Consider the following 21511-nt stretch of genomic DNA (forward strand, 5'->3'; position numbering starts at 1 on the left):
TATATATATAAGTGTGTGTTGTTTGCAGTAGCACTGGAATGCACAGTCTGAAGATTCTTCAGTTTCACTGCATTCTTCACACCATGTTGACTGACAGGGTCTCTGTGTGCTATTGTAAAGAGCACACTTTGCTAGATGGTGTCAGCAAACAGCGCGAGTTCTGCTGCCTCAGACCCCCCCCCCCCCCCCCATTCTCAAAGCACTTGCTCTTGGGCGCCAACCAAATGGAAGAAGTCAGCGAGCTTTCGGCCCGGAAAGGCTTTGAAATGAATTATGCTATTTAGTATATTTCAACATGAAGATTATCTTTTTCAAAATAGGGGTAATTTGAGTAGTGCCTGTCCATCTCAAATGTTTTAGGTTGCCATGCCATTACTAAGTGCTTACTTAGGTATTCTGGGTATACTGATGGAATCTTAGTATATTTAAAATCAAAAGAGCCAATTTCCACTCTACGATATTCTACTTGCGGTATTGATGTATTTGCCTGTTTTACTGTCTGCCAGGTGAAAATCAATGTCTAATCCATTAGGAAAGTAAAAACACAACTCAAAAAGCTGCACAATTTGAGATATCATTCATGTTTGAAGCTGCTATGCATTTAGAACAAATAAGTTCACCCAAATATGAAAATTGTGTCATCATTTATTCACCTTCATGTTGTTCCAAACACTTAAAATTAAGATATCTGTAATGAAGCCTGAGAGTTTTCTGTACCTTCATTGAAAGTCTAGGTTACCAAAACTTGTGAAAATGAATATATGAATTTTAAGACATCTTTATAAGCTTTTTTGAACTTTTGAAAGTTTTAGTAACCTTTTAATAAAAAAAAAACTATTATGTTTTATTAAAAACATCCACATTTGTATTCTGAAGATTAACTAAAGGCTTAGAATAACCTTGGGGGTTATTCAGGAAAAATTTAAACAGGAAAAGATGTTAGTTTTGAGAACGTCTGGATGAATCGTGCCTGATCATGTACTAAGCTAATATGCTGGTTTTGGAAAATGTAGATCATATAACAAGGAATTGAAATGTGTTTGTAGTATAAATTGCTTTTTTTGCGAAGATCAGCAAGGGTAAAAGAAAAAATCTTTATTGGAGATAATCTCTCAATGCATTGTAACAATCCTGTGTTGCTTAGACAGAGGAACTGAAGTTTCAGTGTTTTTCTATGTGCTGTCTCATCCATATTCACTCACATTTGAATGTGTCTGTTTGGATTGGAAAAATACAGCTTCAGTGTCAGCAGTTTTTTTCTGAACTATTTGAAGAATCAATAAGATACCCAGTGTAACAGTGTAGGGTGGTGTAAAGCCGCAGGCAAGACTTGGAGACAAGCGCAAACTCAAGAAAACCACATTACACTGATGCACTGAACTCTCAGTACAGAAGTCCCTGAGGGGAGATTCATGTCTTTGTCTACTTAAAAGAAAAGCTAGCATTGATAATCAATAATGAATCAATTGAAATTTTCTTAAAAGGTTTGCTTTCCTTATTATAAGCAATTTATACCTAACAAAAGTAGCTTAAAAATATACAAATGTATGTAAAGAAATGTATCAACATTTGAACATGGTACCATGGAGAACTGATCTGATTCTGTTTTTGGGTCCTAAAGCAAAACCAGAAGCACTGGCCTGAGTAACATATTTTTTGAAAGCTCTCCATTGAAAGAGACAACAAACAGAGTCTTTCAGAAAAAGGGCTCATGAACATCAGTTCTCACATTTCTGTTATTATCAGAAGCATTATGTTCTCAGTGTAATGGATGTTCTGACTGTACTGTATATTCCCCTTGGATCTTTATGACTGTAAAGGGGGAATGCACAATCTATTAAAGTTATCCATTCCTCATTGTTTAGAAGGTCTGATTTCCTCTGAGGAAGGTTCATTTTACACATGGGAACACTAATCTGAGTTGACATGATAAACATTGGAACAAAATTATCGGATATCATGAAGCTTAAAGGTATTCGGCAATCTCTATTACTGGAGTGTGTTTTGGAGACTGTCATTACCGTAGACCATCTGGCCAGCACCTCACCCGGATATTACATGAGTCAGCTTCCTGCAATTGACCGGTCTCGGTCATGTATACGTCTGCACTGCATCTCTCCACCTGCTGTTTCCAGCGTAAGCGCGAATAGGAGACTGGCAGCCCTGGAAGTGACCCGGTCACCAGTAAAATCCCCTCTTCATTGTTGCTGAAAATGGCTTCGATATTACAGCAATAGTTTTGTGTTTTTCCATATCACTTCCTATTTATAAGACTGAGGTGACAGTGTTCGTCACGTCTTGAAGGCAGACAGGTGTTGAGCAGTTTCCTCAGGCATTCCACTCTATTGTATGGGCTGGTGATTTCTGTTTATTCAGGAAGTCCTCCTCAACATGTCTGACGTGTGGTTATTGTCTGACAATGATGTGTCACATGGCATTATTTGTTTACATAAACACAACTGCAGTCGGAACATCTTTCAGGTGTTCATAAGTTAAATTGCCACTGTTTTTGACACCTTTGTCATTTCCTTGAAAGCTTCTATTTTAAAATAAGGCTGGTTTGGTTATAATCATCTATCCTTTATGTACAGTATAAGACACTTCTGGTATAAGCATACAGTATGTGTTTCATCCATAGAGAACAGAAGGTTGTCATTATTAAAAAATCTATAATTACATTTTTGAAGGCTCAAAACATAATTTTATGTTAAATATTACTACTTATCATATTTTTAATAAATTAATACAGTTAATTAGAAAGGATGCTTTTTTAAACGAAAAGTGATATTTGTATTGTTATTTCATATTTCTGTTTCAGATGAATTCTGTCTATTCATCAAAGAATCATCACCAAAAAATATCACAGTTTCAATAATAATATTGATATTATTGTTTCAAAACTTATAATAAGAAATGTTTCTTGAGAAACAAATAAACATAAAATAATTTATAATCATGTGATTATAAAGACTGAAGTAATAAATGCTGAAAATTCAGCTTTGCCATAACAGAAAGAAATAAAAAATATATTGAAATAGCAAACTTTATTTTAAATTGTAATAACATCTCACAGTATTAGTATTTTTACTGAATAATTTTTGATCAAATTAATGAAGCCTTAGTGAGCATAATAGACTTCCTCTTCTCAAAAAAAACAAAAACAAAAAAATGTACCAACTCCAGATGTTTTGATGGTGGTGTATATTTACTTTTTATTAATAATAAGGTATTATGAAAATAGAAATGATAATATTTGAAAATAATTGATTTGTGACATCACATTCATGGAAAATACAACTCAAATTACACTTATCAGACACTTTCATAAGTTCAAAAAATTATTCATATCTCATTGTGAATGAAAATTTCTACAGTGGATTCTTTTGAAAACATTAGCTTTTTTTATGATGCTTTATTTACACTGCTAGATGTTATTATGAGTCAAAGTTGATGGTCATATCAACTACTGAAAAAATGATATAAAAAAGCATTTCTGTTTTCCGTGGACCTAATCTAATTTTATTTCATAGACAGTATGTTGGTGTTGAAACATTGGACCCCATGATTTTTATTGTTTGTTCAACAAACCCACAGTTTTCCTAAATATCTTCTTCCACAGAATAAAGACATACAGAAAAAACACAAAGGTGAGTAAATCAGGATAAAACTATCAAAACTATCCCTATAACCCACATTTTCATATTCAAATAGCAAATGTGAATCAAAATATCTGCACAGAAACCTTTTATTTAATGACTAGTATTCCCACACACAGATGCTGCAGGACGGCAGCTAATATGAGGAAGGTTGCACTGCTTAATTATATTTGTTTTGAATGACATTAGCAAATGCAAGAGTCATACAAAAACATCTGCTCTGCTGGAGCAGCACTGCTTATTATTACAATATATTAATATTTCTTCTCTCTCTGCTAATAGGTTTATTCTTCCCCAGGGTGAAATGGAAGTGTTTTAAAATGTTTGTATTCTTTATAAATAAATTTACAACCACACACATTCTGGGTTATGATCAAAACAGTGCATGAAACATACTGCCAGGTATGACAAATTATTTTGAATTTATGAAATGCATGCACAGTATAGTTTAAACATATGTTGAGGGTTTAAAACCAGACATGTGAAGCTAATATTTTTGCTCAAAGACTCAGATTATTACATTACTGTAAATGTGAAGGTACACTGATGGATGTTAAAATTCACCCCAATCTTGACTGTACATAAATAATTTTTCCCCTTTTTCATATTTCAACTACAGTGGTGTTATTTCCTGTGAGGGCTTGTTGGTCCACTTTAAACCTTATGATAAAATTTTTCTTCTACGTGACGAAACCCAAAGAAATTCAGTCGCTCCTCACAGGAAGTTGGTCTAATTATTCCACAAACACTAAGGTTAATCTTTATCAGTACAAAAGTAAGGTTAAGGGACGGCTGTCAGGCTGAGAGCCTCAGCATATCCCGTTTAAAGTAGGACATGCCAGAGGCGAATGCAAGGTGAAATCCATCTGCCGGAGTTGTGTTTATATGAACCGCTGCCAAGCTAAATTATTTATTCGAGTTTATTTTTGTGTGGGGAAAGACAACTACCTAAATAGTTATTACCACTGCCTCCAGTTGTAGAACAAGAATGGGGGGAAGGAACGGGGGAGGTGGCGGTCTGTTGCGGGTCGAAGGGAAAAATGTAACGCTGAAGGGAAAGGAGGGGTGTATAGGACGATGGGTTTAGAGCTGTGGAAAGTTAATATCTTAAAACAATACACAGCGCAACCGGACGATGAGAATTTGGCAGCGGCGCAACTCCTCACCGTGGCTGATCTGGCTATTAACGGAGACAAGAGCTCCAGGGCCGTTGTGCACTTGCTGATACACTGGATTTGATTTCCTCTGATATTGTCTGTTTGTTGTTTTACTCCTGTCTCATAATGGACTGGTCTGGTGCCATGTGTCCTAGAGGGCTGGTAAAGAGGACTGGTCCCAGATGGACGTACACCCTTCGGGAACCTCAGTTTAAAGACCACCACTGTAGAACAGAATTTGGTTTTGGCATGGAATATAGAGGGAGGCTTGATGTAGAAATGAGTACACAGATAAATGCTTATCCTATTAGTTATATCAAAAAAAAAAAAAGAATCCAAAGTGGGTTTTTAGCTCATTAGCAGGCCGGAATTGACTGGAATTCCAGAATTGGAATGTTCTACACCTTCTCCCTCTTGCATATGCCTTTATGAAATATGAACACCTTTATCGTGTTTCTCCCTTCATAACTCCACAGATTGTGCCTGTCCACCAGCATTTCTCTTGACGTATGTCAGTTGGACTTCTCAGTCACATTGCCTTGAATGTGATGTTTGATTTTCCATGACCGGTTCCCTCACATTGTGTAAACAAATAAACAGAGAAGCTCCAGGATGGCGCGAGCAGGATTGTGAGAATGGAGAGGCCTGGCCTGTTTCTTAAATACCCAGTGGTTACAAATGTTTGGTTGTACAAACTCAGTCTTTCTGTGTTTGCTGAAACATACAACTTGTATCACTATTCCTGACTCATGCTGAAAAACCAACATGCAATGTGTCAGTTTCCGAGCCAAAAGAATTTCCTTAAAAGGATCTTTTAAATTGCATCATTAAATTGTAAGATTTTTTTTTTTATAAAATGCTACACCAGAAATATTAAACCATGCTGATGTTGTTCTTTCTTGTAGAAGACAAAGGGAGTTATTGATCCAAGTCAGGACTGAGTACAAAAGTAAATGCATGACTGTCTGCATCCGTTTTTGTATCTTTGTATTGTCTTTATTTGCCCTCTTTGTTTCTGTCCGTCTCTGTCATTCTGCTGTAATGCTACACTAAATGCTACATACAATAGATTTGGACAATCTAGCTTTGAGCCAGCTGTATTACACTCACTCTGAGACTCAGAAGTCATCTCTGTTTGAGACTCATTACAAAGAAGACAGCCATCTTATCAGAGAAACAGGACATGCCCCGGGGCATAAATCATTACACAACCACACACACCCCTAGCCTCCTTCCGAATGCAGCACATTACTGTTCATACACTACCGCTGGTGATACTTCAGAATAAAGTCTGAAAATACATATGTAGGATCCTTTTAATTAACAGACAAAAATATATTTTGTAAAACACACTGCTGTGTCTTTTGTGACATTGCATAAAAGATTACAAATGATTTTTGGCTGAAGTGTTTCTTTAAGCAGCTTAATGTCCCCCTTTATTAAATGTGATGCTACCTCTATTTATTTAGATTTATTTAAATTGTGTATTTGGCCAGTGAACAAGATCTGTTATGCTAACGTTGTGAAGACATTTGTTTTCACTTATATTATTGAGGCTAATGTTTGGCAAAGCAGAGCTCTAAGCGATTTTTAGAAAGGTTGTGATTGCGCTTTTGGAGGGTTTATGAGATAATCAACAACACAACACATTTATCAAGCAGGCATAAGAGAGAAGTGGATTGGAGGGCTGGCATTCATCTTGCAAAATTACTTCCAAGAAATAGAGAGCTATTTTAGTGAAATGTATTTATCCTGCTCCCTCAAACCAACCCTACACCACCACTACAGAACATGAATAAATGAATAATACCAGGAGAAAACAACACACCCCTGCCTTGAAGAATCTCAAATATGTTACTAGACTAATTTTAAAGGTGCTTGCTGGGATTTAGGGATTTGAAGTCCTTAAACCAGAGCTATTTAATTGTGTTCCTGGAGAGCCATGACCTGCAGAGTTCAGTTCTAACAATAGTTATCAGAATTAGCTAATCGAGAGGTGTGTTCCATTTAACCACAAGTGCCTTGCGAAGTAGGTTTCTCAGGGTATTCTACCAACTTAAGTGAGATTTCAATCTGAAGGTAGCGTACATGTTCAGTGTGAAGAGCACTGCAAACAGCAAAGGGAATAAGGGTGCATCAATACGTCACACAACAGGAGGTAGAGATGGAAATTTACCCAGCTGCCATTACACATCACCACAGTACTGCAAGATGTTTTACTAAAATAAATAAGATGAGAACAAAGCTCAGGTGTTTTGAGTTTAATTAGTCTATGGTGTGGTTTGTACACAGTTGTTTACAGGTATAAAGTGTGGCAGATGTGATATTTACATTGTGACTGAAATATGGCATCAAACCCTAACCTCCTCTAATAGTTTTATCTATGTTTGTTTGATGATGTTGCAAAGTGTTCTGCATAAATGCATTTATCAAGTGAAGAAAACAGATATCACATTCTCAGGGAGCACAGGGTAGGTCGATAGGAAGGCAGCTAAGGTCTACAGCATTATTTGGTTATTACAAACAGGCTGCATTGTATTCTGAAGTTGGAAATTCCAAGTTCCCAGTAGGAACTTTTAAATGGAACTCCCACCCAAGTCAGAGTTCTGATTCGGAATACTGGAGGAATCGCAACAACTCCAACTTCAGAATGCTCAGTGCATCAACAGCAGAGAAACAGTAGTAATATATTGTTTATTAGCAATTATGTTTGTCTGTCTCAAACTCAGTGGTGCACACAGCATTATTTGTGGACATGATACTGTGGCATTATCTGTGAAAAAATACTGCTTTTTATGTATTTTTAATCAACTGGTATTGCTAACAATGGTGTCCATCTTGGTTTTCTGATTTCTCTACTGGAATACGGTCCACTTGGGTGCGATGTCATTCCCAGCTCTGACTTAAGATGTAAATGAAATGCAGCATTAAAACTAAATGCTGTGGCACTCCAGGAACCAAACTAAATATACCCTACCTTTTATTAAGTCAGGGGCGACCAATCCAGCTTCTGGAGGGCCACCTTCAAACAGAGTTTGGCTTCAGCTGTAATAAACAGGTGTGTTGAATCTAAACTCTGCAGGAAAGTGGCCTTGGCTGGACTGCATACACCTGCACCGTGTGTTATGGGTATGAATGGTAACTAGAATCCGGCAGCTTGTTGAGAAGTGGTGTGCTATTACTTTTCTAAGTGATCAGACTATAGCATTTAGCCTAGTGAACCATAAAAAGTGTGAAATATTACCATGCACCTACACTGAAGAAGGGATCCAGGTCATATCAAAAGTTCAAATAACACAGACACCTAAGAATGGGCCATGAGCATCAGTGCAGAAAATCCTACAAAACCAACCAGCCACACATTAGGAATTGCATAGCAATGCCCTGGCAACCACCCAAGACACACTGTCATTTTAAAAGCCACTCTTGCATTGGTAAGGTACGCACAGCTCTAGCATTTTGTTTAGATTATGTGAATACCTGGTTTAGTATTATTCTTGAATATAGACTGAATGCACAGACACTAGATGCATCTTGCAGGCCTGATTAACAATCTGAGAATCTCCAACTGACTGGGCAAACTTGTTAGAGGAATCCCAGCCTAATCCTCCCGGATTTGGGGGATTTTCCCATATCAGATGAGAAGCAGATGTCTACGTCTCTCCCTCGCTCCATATACTTCTTTATCTCGCTCCCAGTTAACTTCCCTCACTTTGTCAATTGTCAACTTGTGTTGACGTCAAAGCATGTCCCTCTCTCTCTTGGTTTCTGGCTGTCCTTTACCCTTTTTCCTTCATTCACCCCTACACATTTCCTTTCAATTCCCCCCTTCCCTGCATCTGACTGCCTCTCTCACTATCTCAATCTATCTCAGTCTCTCAGGCCCCCTCCTGAAACAAGTCCCTCAGCCTCCTCATTCCCTGGGGTACACCGAAAGAACACAAGCACCATGGGAAGGACAAAGTCCCTAGAAACCTCATCACATGTTCAGAGCACCCGCCTTTCCGTGGGAGGCACACAGTGCTGATGGTAAGGTGGAACTGCAAACTTCATGGACTGCATCCAACAGCTCCTGTACTTTCTCATGGAGCAACAAAAAACAAGGCAATTCGGTGAAATGGTCTGCTTTTGACAATTCCCAGTTGAATATACTCTGGCAGACTCTAGGTAAAACAAATATCTGTGTTTAACCCAAGTCAATTATGTTTCTGTAACTATTGTTTTTGTTGGAGGTGAACTGTGACATTCCTAAAAGAGTTTTTTTTTGTCTGGGGATCTGTTAAGTACTGTAGTGTGTGGACCCTACCTTCTAATGGCCTCTTGAACCCTCCAGTGCTGCAAATATCACCACCTTTTCAAGCACCTATTTTTAAAACCACTACCACCAATTCTGTGTGGACTCTTATAAACAGTAGCTCTGTGGCTTCTTTTGTTGAGGTCTTTGGGCTAATACTCTTGGCAATGACCTCGATATAAACATATCTGTGGGTTTGCTCTTTCTGAGTGGTCACAGGGCTGCTGGACAAGCTGTCTGTAAACAAGGGGCTGGTAGAGGGAACAGGAACTCCCTATGGAGTACTATAACAAATATGGCGGGAAGTTTCTGTTTGTGTATGTTTGTGTATAAAGGGATGAGATATCAGTCACAACTGGGAAGCATTATATGGGTGTTTTGTGCTACTCATGTAGTACTTCTTGCTGTAAAGAAAAAAAATGTTCCTTGATAAGAGAATCACATTTTCGTGATTGAGGAGAAAAACGTAATACAGCAATTTTGAAATACACAACTGAAAAGTTCACCTCTAATGTGAATAATGCGGAAGTATCATATTCTCGTAGATGCCATTTGCTTTCAAACTTTGTTATCCATGTAATGAAGTTCATACATTTTTAAATTAGGTACCCAAATATGTTTTTGCGTGTATGGAAAATAAACCAGATTTATAAAGCTTCCAGCTAATAATAGAGATGTACATTAGCATGACATGAACAAACAAACTGCCAAGCTTTGATTCTGTTTGCTAATGTTCTAATCCCATGAGTTCAGATAGTGGCAAAGATTCAGTGATACAGGGCAAACCAGAGGATGTTTCAGTTGGACTTTGAAACCACATCACTCCCTTACAATGAGCCGGGGGACTGAGATCCTAAACCAGGAGAACTTGGATGCATTGGGAAACTTCTTGGCAAAACATCTGGCTCACATCTGCGTCAGAAGGATCAAGAGAGCATGGAATTGTTCCATGGTATAAATGCAGTCAGAACAGGTTCACCTACCTTTTAGATAACACTGTTCACTGGGAATTAAAGTTTTGGGAAAGGTCATTCAGAAGGTCAGGTATTCCTCCCTTAAATACACAGTTCTCCAAAAAGCAATATTTGATGTAGTCATCTTAAGAATATCATCAGATCTCTAATAATGGTTTTAGCTAAACTGCACTTTAATGAAACAGGATGCACTGGCAAAGATAAAGGGTGAATATGGTTTTCTGACATCACATCAACCTAAAACCCCATTACCTGTTTTCTTACTGGCTTAGGTGAAGGCACTTATATGCTGGCCAAAGGAAACACTCAGTGCTAAACTTTTGAACCAGTATTACTGGTGCTCTCTAAAAGGCAAAGTTCCTCTCTTAATAGCAAGATTGTCAGATATGGAAAGGGAAGGCTGCATACAGTGAATGGCCCATCAGAGGGGACCGATCTAGAAAGCGCAGATCAGGGCACTTCCAAGGATGAGGGAAGCTCTTTGAGACAAAGTGAACTTCAGTGGCTGCCTGCACATTAATTCAAACAAAACCATAAATTGTTATTGCTACTTTGTAGACTTGTGCAATTTTCAGTCATTCCCAGCTCTAAAAGGAAAATAAGTGAGTTTATTTTTATCATAAATGTTTTCCGAGATATTCCCATGTTGTAGAAAAAGTTTTAAAGTGAATAACTTCCGATCTAATGAATAGATAAGCTTAATTTTTGGGTAGCAAAACAACAAAGCTTTGTGTAGCAAAAATCACCACATATCTTGACCATCAGAGATTAAGCCAGCCATAACATATTGAAAACAGCTAATCATTTCACAATTTCAGATAAGTGGGTTACATATGTTTTATACCAACAGCACATGCACAATTTGGCACTTAAATGTGTATGTGAATGTAAAGTGAGGAAAAGAAATAATGAACAGAGTGTGATACCAATCTGAGAATGATGACAGTTTACGTCAAACACGAATGCTCATGGGCATCTGTGATCTGTGGGCAAGCTGCTAAAACTTTATCATACTCAATCTTCATTACAGAACAAACAAGGGCAGCATTTGTATTGGGATATTTTAGATTAGGGTAATTAGCTACAGTAGTTAGACAGGCTTGCTTGCTAAGACTTGGATCACTATTGTTACTGATAATAAACCCTTAGCCAAAGTACCAACTTGGGTATGTAACTCATGAATGAAAGATATTGCAAAGCCATCTTACAGCTTTCCTTCATAGTGGGGTGTTTAAAAAAAGGTATGTATGTGTGTGTGTGTGTGTGTATATATATATATACTGTACTGTATATATATATATATATATATATACATATATATATATATATATATATATATATATATTATATATATATACTCTAGTGAAAAATATTCATAATAAGCACACAAAAAAAATTGTATTTAAAATATATTTAATTCATGATAAGTATACTAAAAATAGATTGATGTATATGCTTAATGAAAATACATTCTAAATGTAGTTATTTCATGCTTTCATCAAGCACAAACTTGAAGGATGGTGAGGGATGAAATATATATATTAATCTTTAAAAGAGTACACTGGCTAGATTCTTAATTTCCATCTACAACATGTTTGAAACTTGTTAAAAGTGATTTTCACACATACATACCCATATAAACTAAATGGACAGAACCTTTGAAAGAGGACGCTTACTTCATAACTTCTCCATGTCCATGCTCACTCAGCCCAACAAATAGTGTCGGTAAGGGATGAATGAAGCAACAAGGCCGCTGTATGAGTTCTCACCTAAGACTATGGCACAAGAGACAATATCACATTCTGTGTATTGATATTTTTTTGTTCCTTCACTCTCTTTCAAGCCATGAATACTAAATAAAAAAAATTTGGGTACTTGCAATCCATAAACAGCATACAGTGCAGAATTTTAATCAACATTTTAAACAATTGAATCATTTCAATATGCTTAATGTGCCTTAATGTAGTATGAAAGTGATATTAAAAGATAAAATACAATACAGACCTTATTGATAATGCTTACTGTTTACAGGTAAGCAGATGAGCCCAACGTGTCAAATATAACTATATGTTACTAATGGCTTTAAAGAAGCACATCATCTGTGGTACTCATAGTGTACTATGCTTGTCAGGGTTATTAATCATACAACCTATACTACCAAATGGTGTAGAATAGTGACGAAGTATGCAAAATCACATTTAGCACACTTAGCCTGAAAAAGGAACAGCTATATCTACAGGCCAGAATATCATAAAATAACATATTTGGGTTAGGGTCAATTGATTTGGTCAAGTAAGAAACTACCTAGCAATCACTCATACTGAACAACTAATTAGAAACACCCTAGTGAACACAAACAGTAGCTTCACACTGGATATCACCCACAACATCTAAAATTCTGTCATTAATTACTCACCCTCATGTCATTCCAAACCTGTAAGCCCTTCGTTCTTCTCCAGAGCACAAATTAAGATATTTTTAATGAAATCCAAGAGCTTTCTGACCCTGCATAGACAGCAAGGGCACTACCACGTTCATGGCCAAGAAAGGTAGTAAGCGCATTGTTAAAATAGTCCATGTGACATCAGTGGTTCAAATGTAATTTTATGAAGCTACGAGAATACTTTCTGTGCGCAAAGAAAACAAAAAGGATGACTTTATTCAACAATTCTTCTCTTCTGTGTCAGTCTCCGCCACCATTCATGGGAGTACCACAGCACATGCTGATGTCACATGGACTATTTTAATGATGTCCTTACTACCTTTCTGGGCCTTGAACGTGGTAGTTGCATTGCTGTCTATGCAGGGTCAGAAAAATATCTCCATTTATGTTCTGAAGATGAAAAAAAGGTCTTACAGAATTGGAACAGCATGAGGGTGAGTAATTAATGCCGGAATTTTCACTTTGGGGTAAACTATCCCTTTAAGATACTGTACCACAGGCTCAGAGTATGATTGCCATTAATATCATTTAATCAGGGAAAAAGGACATTTATCAGTGCCCACAGGCACTTTGCTGTATCATCAACCTTGCAGTCATATCACCCTCTGTTTTACTTCAACACCTGCAACCTTAATTAGCCAAGGTATTGTTACTCATGTAGTTTTAACCTAGCTCTAGAGTAATAGAGCAATTCAGCAGAGCATGTCACACCTGGCATGCACTGGCCTTCAACCGAACCACAGCTTAACATCTCTGGAAGCATTGAATGTTGTTGATGTGGGTGCGAAGATGATGTATGTACTGAGGAGATGAGCTGGTCATAACACCACAACTACAAAGACGAATGTTCCCATGGAGAGAACCCTTACAACATGTCCCCTTCCCCCACAATATCTCATCTCATTTTCTCTTGTCATGCACATTTACGACCGGTGCTAGGACCTCACTGTGTCGTGACTGCCTGCATTTCCAGTGTAGAGATAACCCAATAAGTCCCAACAGGCTCACAATCCCCCTCCATGGCCCTCAAATCCAACTAAGCCATCTTAAGACATTAGTAGTGACAAATGGGACTGCCATTGAAGTGCTGGCTGCAAGCTTGTGGAACTTTGCTCTTCCTTTGCTGTTATCTTTGTGTGATAAACAGTCGGGAGCCAGAGAGTGTGCAGGCACTCAAGGAAATGCCTCCTTAACAAGAACACCGATGTTTGTACATTGTCGCTCTCCCTCTACTCTCTCCCCCACTGAACCAGCTGCTTTTGCTATCCTCTGTCTCTTCACCTCCATTAGTCTTCCAGTGCTTTCATTTTATACACTTTTCAGTTCCACATTAAATTCTCTCTTGTTCTCTCGCTCTCTATCCTTGCAAAAATTAGAGTGATAAGGAGCGGCAATTACATTCTTGCAATCATTAGCTTGATTCTCCCAGCCTAAGGCTAAATTGTGCCCGTGTGGCAGACGTCAGCTGATACAGGAAATCAACTGCATGAGAAGAATAAAGTAGTTGCAGAAGCATTGTAGCTGTTTAACATGCAAACACATGAGAAATATGGGGTTGGTTTGGCTTGTTGAACGGACAAATCAGCAGATGTACAATGAACAGCTGGAAAATGTCTTGAACTGTTGCCATGGGAAATTCAATTATATACAATGAGAAATGTCAAATACATTGCTCAAGGGAGTTTAGCATTGCATATGTGACATTAATAACATTTGTTTTGTTATGAAAATGCTGCTTATTCCATGAAATGCTTATAAAAAAATAAAATAAACAGCAGTTCTAATCTTGCAAAAATATAAAGATCGCAAATTCAGTGACATAGTCAGCATAAAACAAGTGTTTCTATTACAGTGGTTCTCAACTAGAGGGCCCACCAGGGGGCCTCTGCAAATTTCCTGAGGGACTCAATGAGTTTTACAATTAGTTAAATTTAGTTATACTAACATAATTCTGTCACACTACTGTACTGGAAGGAACACAGAGCCAAGGATAAGCAAAATAGTCTTTATTAATCCAACACATGGGTAAATCCAACACCGGAAACAGGAGGAAGACACACATACTGACTTACAGACCTGCACAAAATTTAACTGAAAGGACATGGGTTATAAAGGCAGGATAATAGGGGAACACAAGTGCATGGAATGACTAATTAAACGGGGACATGGAACTCATGGGGAAGAAACTAGACACACCTGGAATCAAATTAACAAACCAAGGAGGTCCACAATCCTGACAAATCCTAGTTGCAATATTACAACAATAATAAAAATAAACAGAAGTACCAGAGGTAACCTACATACACATAAGTTAAAGAGAGGGGCCTTAAAAAGGACTTGGAAAGAAGGACATTAGATTAAAAAGGTTGAGAAAGAACCTAGTGGATGAAATCATTAACAATGGAGCAGGTCCTTCGGTTGAATTGTTACCTAATCAGAATAAACCTCAATATCTGAGATGAGGTCTGAAACATAAGCGTGTGAATTGAAGCTATTCTTCAAAGAAAAATGTTCACTTGTTTTGACTGCTGGAGTTTTGTTTGCATGCAAACTTATTTCTGGCAAAGCAAAGCAGAAATCAATCCAGAAAGTTTATGGAAACTTCAAACAGCTCTTTTCATCTAACAGACGCCAAGAACCTCAGGACCAGAAGATGTTGACACTTCTCACTCTTATGAATACTTCAGATCTATTTGGACATTAAAGCCATGTTTACACTGCAGTCATCAAAGAATTTCAATTAGGGTTTGTGTCTTACTTGTGTCTTCACTTATGTGGGTTAGTTCGTTCTTAACTGTACTGGAGTCCAGAAAAACTGTACCTTAGACCATGTTCAAGTGTACTCAAGTGGGTGACTTCAGACATCAACCAAACAAACCAAACTCTGACGTCAAACAGATTTGAGTTCGTACCAAAAGTGAAAAAAAAAGTGAAAAAAAAAGTGCACACTAAAAGAGGCATCCACCAGAACTCAAACTGCTTGCTCACCAGTAACAACAATGTGAATGACAGCTGACTTGGTCATGTTTGTCTTAGAAAGCAATGTACCTTCATTTTTACAGTTTTACCTTTTTATTACTGGGAATAGAGGAAACAGAGGCGTGCTTGGAAATGTCAGGGCAGATGCGGCTATTCACAAGACACATTTTTCAAAACGCTCATCCAAACCAGATGTTTGCTCATCATAAACAAGACAGGGGCCGAGAAAAATGAACAATATTGGCTTATGCTGGGTGAATTATTTCTACTCTTAAACTTAAAGCTCTAGACTACTCAGAACTGCTGTCAAATTTGGACTGTCTTTGTTTAAACTGAATGACCCTCAGCCCTGCTGAATGCTCTGCCCTTGTAACACATCACTATCAGTTCATTCATTTTAAAGGTTTACCAGACATTGCAGCTTTCTTTTCCTGCAAGTAAATCATGTGACCATCTTGTACTTGCTGCGAGGGATGGATTTGTCTATAAAAGTGACAAATGGGCTATTACTCACCAAAGCCAATCTTTGTTGATGGAAAGAATGCATTGTTTGGTCTTTTGTTTGGTCAAGCTTCAAAATGATAAATGAATTGAAAAATACAGAGCTTCAGATCAATTAAAAAGTTGTATAGAAAATAATATGGTAATTTATGGTGCTTATTCATTGTCATACTTATTACTTATTCATACTTACAGACTGGCTAAGACGAATTACGACCAAATATGTATCACTTTAAGTCACTCACTTTATATATTGGGGTGAACTATTTAATTAAAATGCAAATTTATCTTGTTGTAAGTATGCTTTTTTCTTCAAAACATGATTTGCTACATGCAAAATGATTTTTTGCAGTGTAGATGTTTTTCCAGATGCACATTGGATGGTCCTTTTCTTTCAAGCTGCATTCTTTACACTTTTCTCACACACAAGTTTAAATTATGGTTGTGAAAGTTTGCGAACTGATTTACACACAGAATTTCTCCATTAAATCAAGGCACAACTTTTGGAGCATTTTAGGTTCATCTGTAGTGTATGTCTGAACGTGATCTGGAAAAATATGTAATAATCAAAACTCAGGCTTTAAAAAGCTGACAAATTGCCAACTCATGAGAAACAAATCAACTCATTCCCCATAACATGGTTCTGGCAACCTGCTGAGCATCCTTGGATTTAAACGTGCAGGCATCCAATCTGTTAAGATCAAACAAAATCTTTCCTCTCAGTGGAACTGTAAGTTTAGCTGCATATTTTAACTATTTTAACTTTCTACTTATAAAATATAATTACATTTTTTTCCCCTAAATAACTTAGTGTCCTGTATGACCATTACAGCAAAAAACTGCATAAAGTATTCAATTAAAAAAAAATAATGGTTTGTTGTTCCAACAATTAGTTTTTAATGAGCTTTTAATGACAGTAGACTCAGATTTAAGGTGTGGTTTTCAACTGATGGGTAATGATCCAAAAATGGGTTTCTGTTTTGTTATAATATGGGTCAGATGCCAACATAGATAGGCTGATTGAACTGCCTCACCCTTAAAAACCATAAACTAACCTACTCGAACATAAGACCCACATTAAATTTGGGTCCAACTGCAAAAAGGAAAAACATGGCTTGTGTCAACCACATGATTTATATGGTGAATTATTGATAGCAGACACCACAACACTATTGAAATTCAAGATGTTTAGAATATAAATATGTGAATAATTTAGAATATCATTGGGCCTTCAACATTTGATTTTAGGCACTTTTTTGTTGAATTTATATCATAAACAGTTTTGGTGCTTTGTTGGGATGAGTCCAAGTACTGCACAGTCTGGGTCTTGAAGAAAAACAGTTAAGACCCACTGGTTTAGGTGATTTTACACTCAACCAACCTCATTCTCCAGTATCCATTTGTTTGTACAGCATGACGCCGGTGAGCTTCAGTGATGTGAGCTCCCTGGTGCTCCTGTTTCCCCAAACAGCTGAAGAGAAACTCTGGTGAAGGACTTTCCCAACCGAACGGCTGGTTTTTATGGAGCCCCAGGGTTTAGGTTTTGGCTGATGACTGTAGCAGGCAACCAGGTGGGGACGAGCCATGAAGACGGGTAATGGAGTTACATAACTCAGCTGTCCTGTGGGCTCGAAGAAGCGGCGGAAAAGACATCTGTGTCTACAGTACAGTACATGCAACGAAACTGATATTATAATGCAGTGGTTTGACTATATTAAAGGCAAAGCAATTTCTTAGCTGCAACAATTTAACTGAATATAAAACTTAGGTGAACTACAGAAGAACTTACAATCTGAGGTATCAAACTGGATTTTGCATGAAAGCCAAAGGTTCTGTAGTTTACCTTTAAATAAAGTATCAGGACATACTAAAAAAATACATTATACATTGCCACAGGACGGATGGTCACTTATTTTATCTTCCTGTTGTTTAGCTATTAGAACTATCTCTGTCATCATAGGTCTATATGTTATTCAAGCCCTCTTCTGAGAAAATCCCTATTTGATATCTTCATTGTAAATAGAATAATTTGTAATTCGACTAATGTTTACAACAGAACATATAGTGCATTCTTTTCCAAGTTATTTACATTTTCCGTAAGGATAAAACATTTCTTGCTGAGCTCAATATGCTCCAAACCTCTCCAAAAAAGCTTTTAGCTGAATCACTGCTAAAAAAGACAAATGTTTTGTAGCTTTTACCATCAGTCTGGGTTAAAATGTCAGGGACCCCAATCTACACAACACAACTTCCTGAGGGAAGTGAAATCACCTGAAAGATGCAGCTCTTGAAAAAATATTTAGAATAAATAATATGTCAAAGAATTGATGTCTAATCAGGAATGGATATATGAAAATGCATATACATCTGTAATACAGTTACTGTGCACTTTAGAAAGTTATGCTTTGAAGCTCTTTAATAAAGCAAAACAATCCCAAAGAGACATAACAAGTATTAATTATGCAATCCTAATTAGGAAATTCAACATTTGTTGCTTCATTTATGATCTGCAGTCGGCATCTGGCTGAATTTCAATTTACATTTATTTGTTTCTGTGGGTTTGATAAATATCATTCCAGGCTTGGAGTGGGAAATCAGTGTTGTTTCAGGACCACCAATATTTCATGCCGTTCATACCCACTGGAGGGCAGCAAAGTAATGCTTATAGCACACTTGCTCAGGTTTGCTTGTACAAAATACACCAATTTCTCAGTCATTATCTTATTCTGCACCAGATATGTTTCTAGATTATGTTTCTACCATGAGAACACATTGAGATGGGAGTCAAAATAGACACTTTATCCCTCTAAAAACAATCTGTAGGTTTCACTGTTAGACAATGTTATTTTAGAAACATTATTGATTTATTTCCCATTACCTTATCTCATATTTCTTAAAATTTGTTTAGCTTTTTTTTTTTTTTTTTTGCACTGTTGATTTATCACTCCCAGTAAAAAGTCCAATGACTCCCATGTTCTGTACTCAAGCAAGATTATACTATCTTAAGGATTTTGTACAAAACAATATTTATCAGGCTTCTAAATAACTGAGGCGATTTATGCTGGTTCATGTTCAGTAGAATGTTCAGGGACAGCTATTACATAATTATGCATGAACTCTCATTATGAAGCACAGAAACACAAGGCGTCTCATGAGCTGGCCTACACTGCATGCATATCGTGACTAGTCATGAAAACAAACCTTTCATAATGAAGCGCTCAGAAATACAATGACTAAATTACAATTACAATTGGAAATATGTTGTACATAAAGAAATTACAGTATTTGAAAAATATTTTTATATAATGCACTTTCATAAGAGGAAGACTCCAGTCATCTGAGAAGCCTAATAAAAGCTGGTTTATTTTCATGGTGTTTCGAGGGTTGCTGCCACATTAAGATCATATGACCAGCTGAATACTACTCTCTTTATCTCTGCAACAATATAGTTATGCTCAGTACTGAGACGATACTGCTAAAAAATGAACTGAGAAATTAAAATTCCTTTGATCTTTTGACATATAAGAGGTCATTGTACTATAAAAAAAACATACTGTAAGTTTCAGAATTCAAAACTTTCTTGTTAGTCTAAAAACAGCTTATATTGAAGCCAGTCTGCCAAAACCATAGACGTGTCTATATGATCTATTAGCGGCTGTTATCCGCAAGCTGCCTGCCATATTGGAAATGTCAATGCCGGTCCATGAACACGCAATCTGCACTGCGACTGTAGTTATATGCTTATATGAATATCTATATTTTCAGTAGACTTCAGTAGACAGAAGACGAAGCCGTTAGCCATTTAAAAGGTATAGTTTAAAAACCTGTAATAATGAGTTAATACATATTAAAAACAGAAACCAACACATTCTTACCTGTGAAACATTCTTACCTAGGGAATTTAAATGTAGTTGTTGCATCCTGAAACTCTACTAATACATATTTATGGCCAAAATGACAACTTGTGGAATGTGCCACTCTGTGATGTAATAGTGTGGACAAACACCGCCTCCACAGAAGAACATCAACGCCTGCTTCTACATCGCTGCCTGTTTAGCTCCGCCCACTGATTCACGCATGTAGTGTAAATAACAATAGAGGCAATGACAACAAGAAGACAAGACGCTGAGCTGAGCAGTGCAGTGCCAGGTTGTGGAAAAACATAGTCTTTGCATTGCCTTCCTTCTGATCGCAGCATTAGGAAAGAGTGGATGAATTTTATTTTTAATGAAGTGCCAGACCGTGTCAGGTAGAACTTGGTCTTTTGTTCCCTTCATTTACCAACGATTCATTTACAAACAAAGCACAATTCAGCGTGGGATTTTCAGAAAGATTGCAACTAAAAGACGATGCTATATTGTAGGGATGGGAAGATTCCCCGATTCGCTTGGTGCATCGGCATAAAAAGTTAACGATGCATCGGTTTAAAAAGTGTGCATCGGCTACAAGTTATCATTTATATCGACATGCATAGTTTCTAACATATTTGCATCTGTAAAAAACGATTCATTTATATATAATTACTAGTCAATGCGCTATACTTATATTATTTAGAAAGTGACCAATAATCTGTGATCAATATTTTATATGTAAATTGATTTCTCCTCTCTAAACTGTTTCTCAAGCGTGCTCTCTCATTACCGCTGCTGCTGTGTGATTGTGACAGCATAAGTTGCCACGGTGACTACGCTTGATCGAGGCCTATGTTAAATTTGCTTTATGGAACCAAATCATTTGACAATGAGTCAGACTAACTGAAATAAGCCTGGCTTATTTGGTAAACTTGTTTTATGGAACAGACCTCAAGGCATTAAAAGTGATCATATTTTCTCCATTGCATCATATTGCATCGAATCTCATTGTGATGAATCGAATCAAATCGAAATCGGATCGCACTGCATCGTAACGGGTGAAACGTATCACATTGCATCGGTAGCTCCTTCATCTTTAATGTATCGTCTGGTTGGATATGCATCGAGATGCGTATCATGCTGGCCTATCGTATTGAGTCATGAGATGCAAATCCCTACTATATTGGATCCAACAGTAATGCCACACCACACAAGTGTGAGTAACTAGTCACTGTCAGAAGCAATGATGCATGAAATTTTGAAGGGTCATAGAAATCAGTGTAAACAAAGGAAAAATCATTATTGGTTAATGGATAGGCAACTGCACAGTGAAAATGCACAGTGCAACACAAAAAAAATTTGTTCTCTGACTGACACTTCTACATCACATTTCACATCAATCCTTTAAATGCACTGTAAGAAAACAAGGAAAGAGGAGAGAGCAAGCTTTCAGAGGAAAAACATGATGTGAGTCTGCACTACAAAGTTAAGTATATATGAAAAGGCAAATCCACAAGATCAATCTTAAATCATAATTCCAGCGAGGCATGACAGAAATCAATAATCAACAGGCCATCAATCATCATCAATTACGGCCTGATCTTTCTGTGAAGGACAAGAGTAATGGTCAATAAGTGGCAATTTCATAACAGGCCA

Source organism: Cyprinus carpio, chromosome B17, assembly GCF_018340385.1.
Source record: "Cyprinus carpio isolate SPL01 chromosome B17, ASM1834038v1, whole genome shotgun sequence".
NCBI classification, from domain to species: domain Eukaryota; kingdom Metazoa; phylum Chordata; class Actinopteri; order Cypriniformes; family Cyprinidae; genus Cyprinus; species Cyprinus carpio.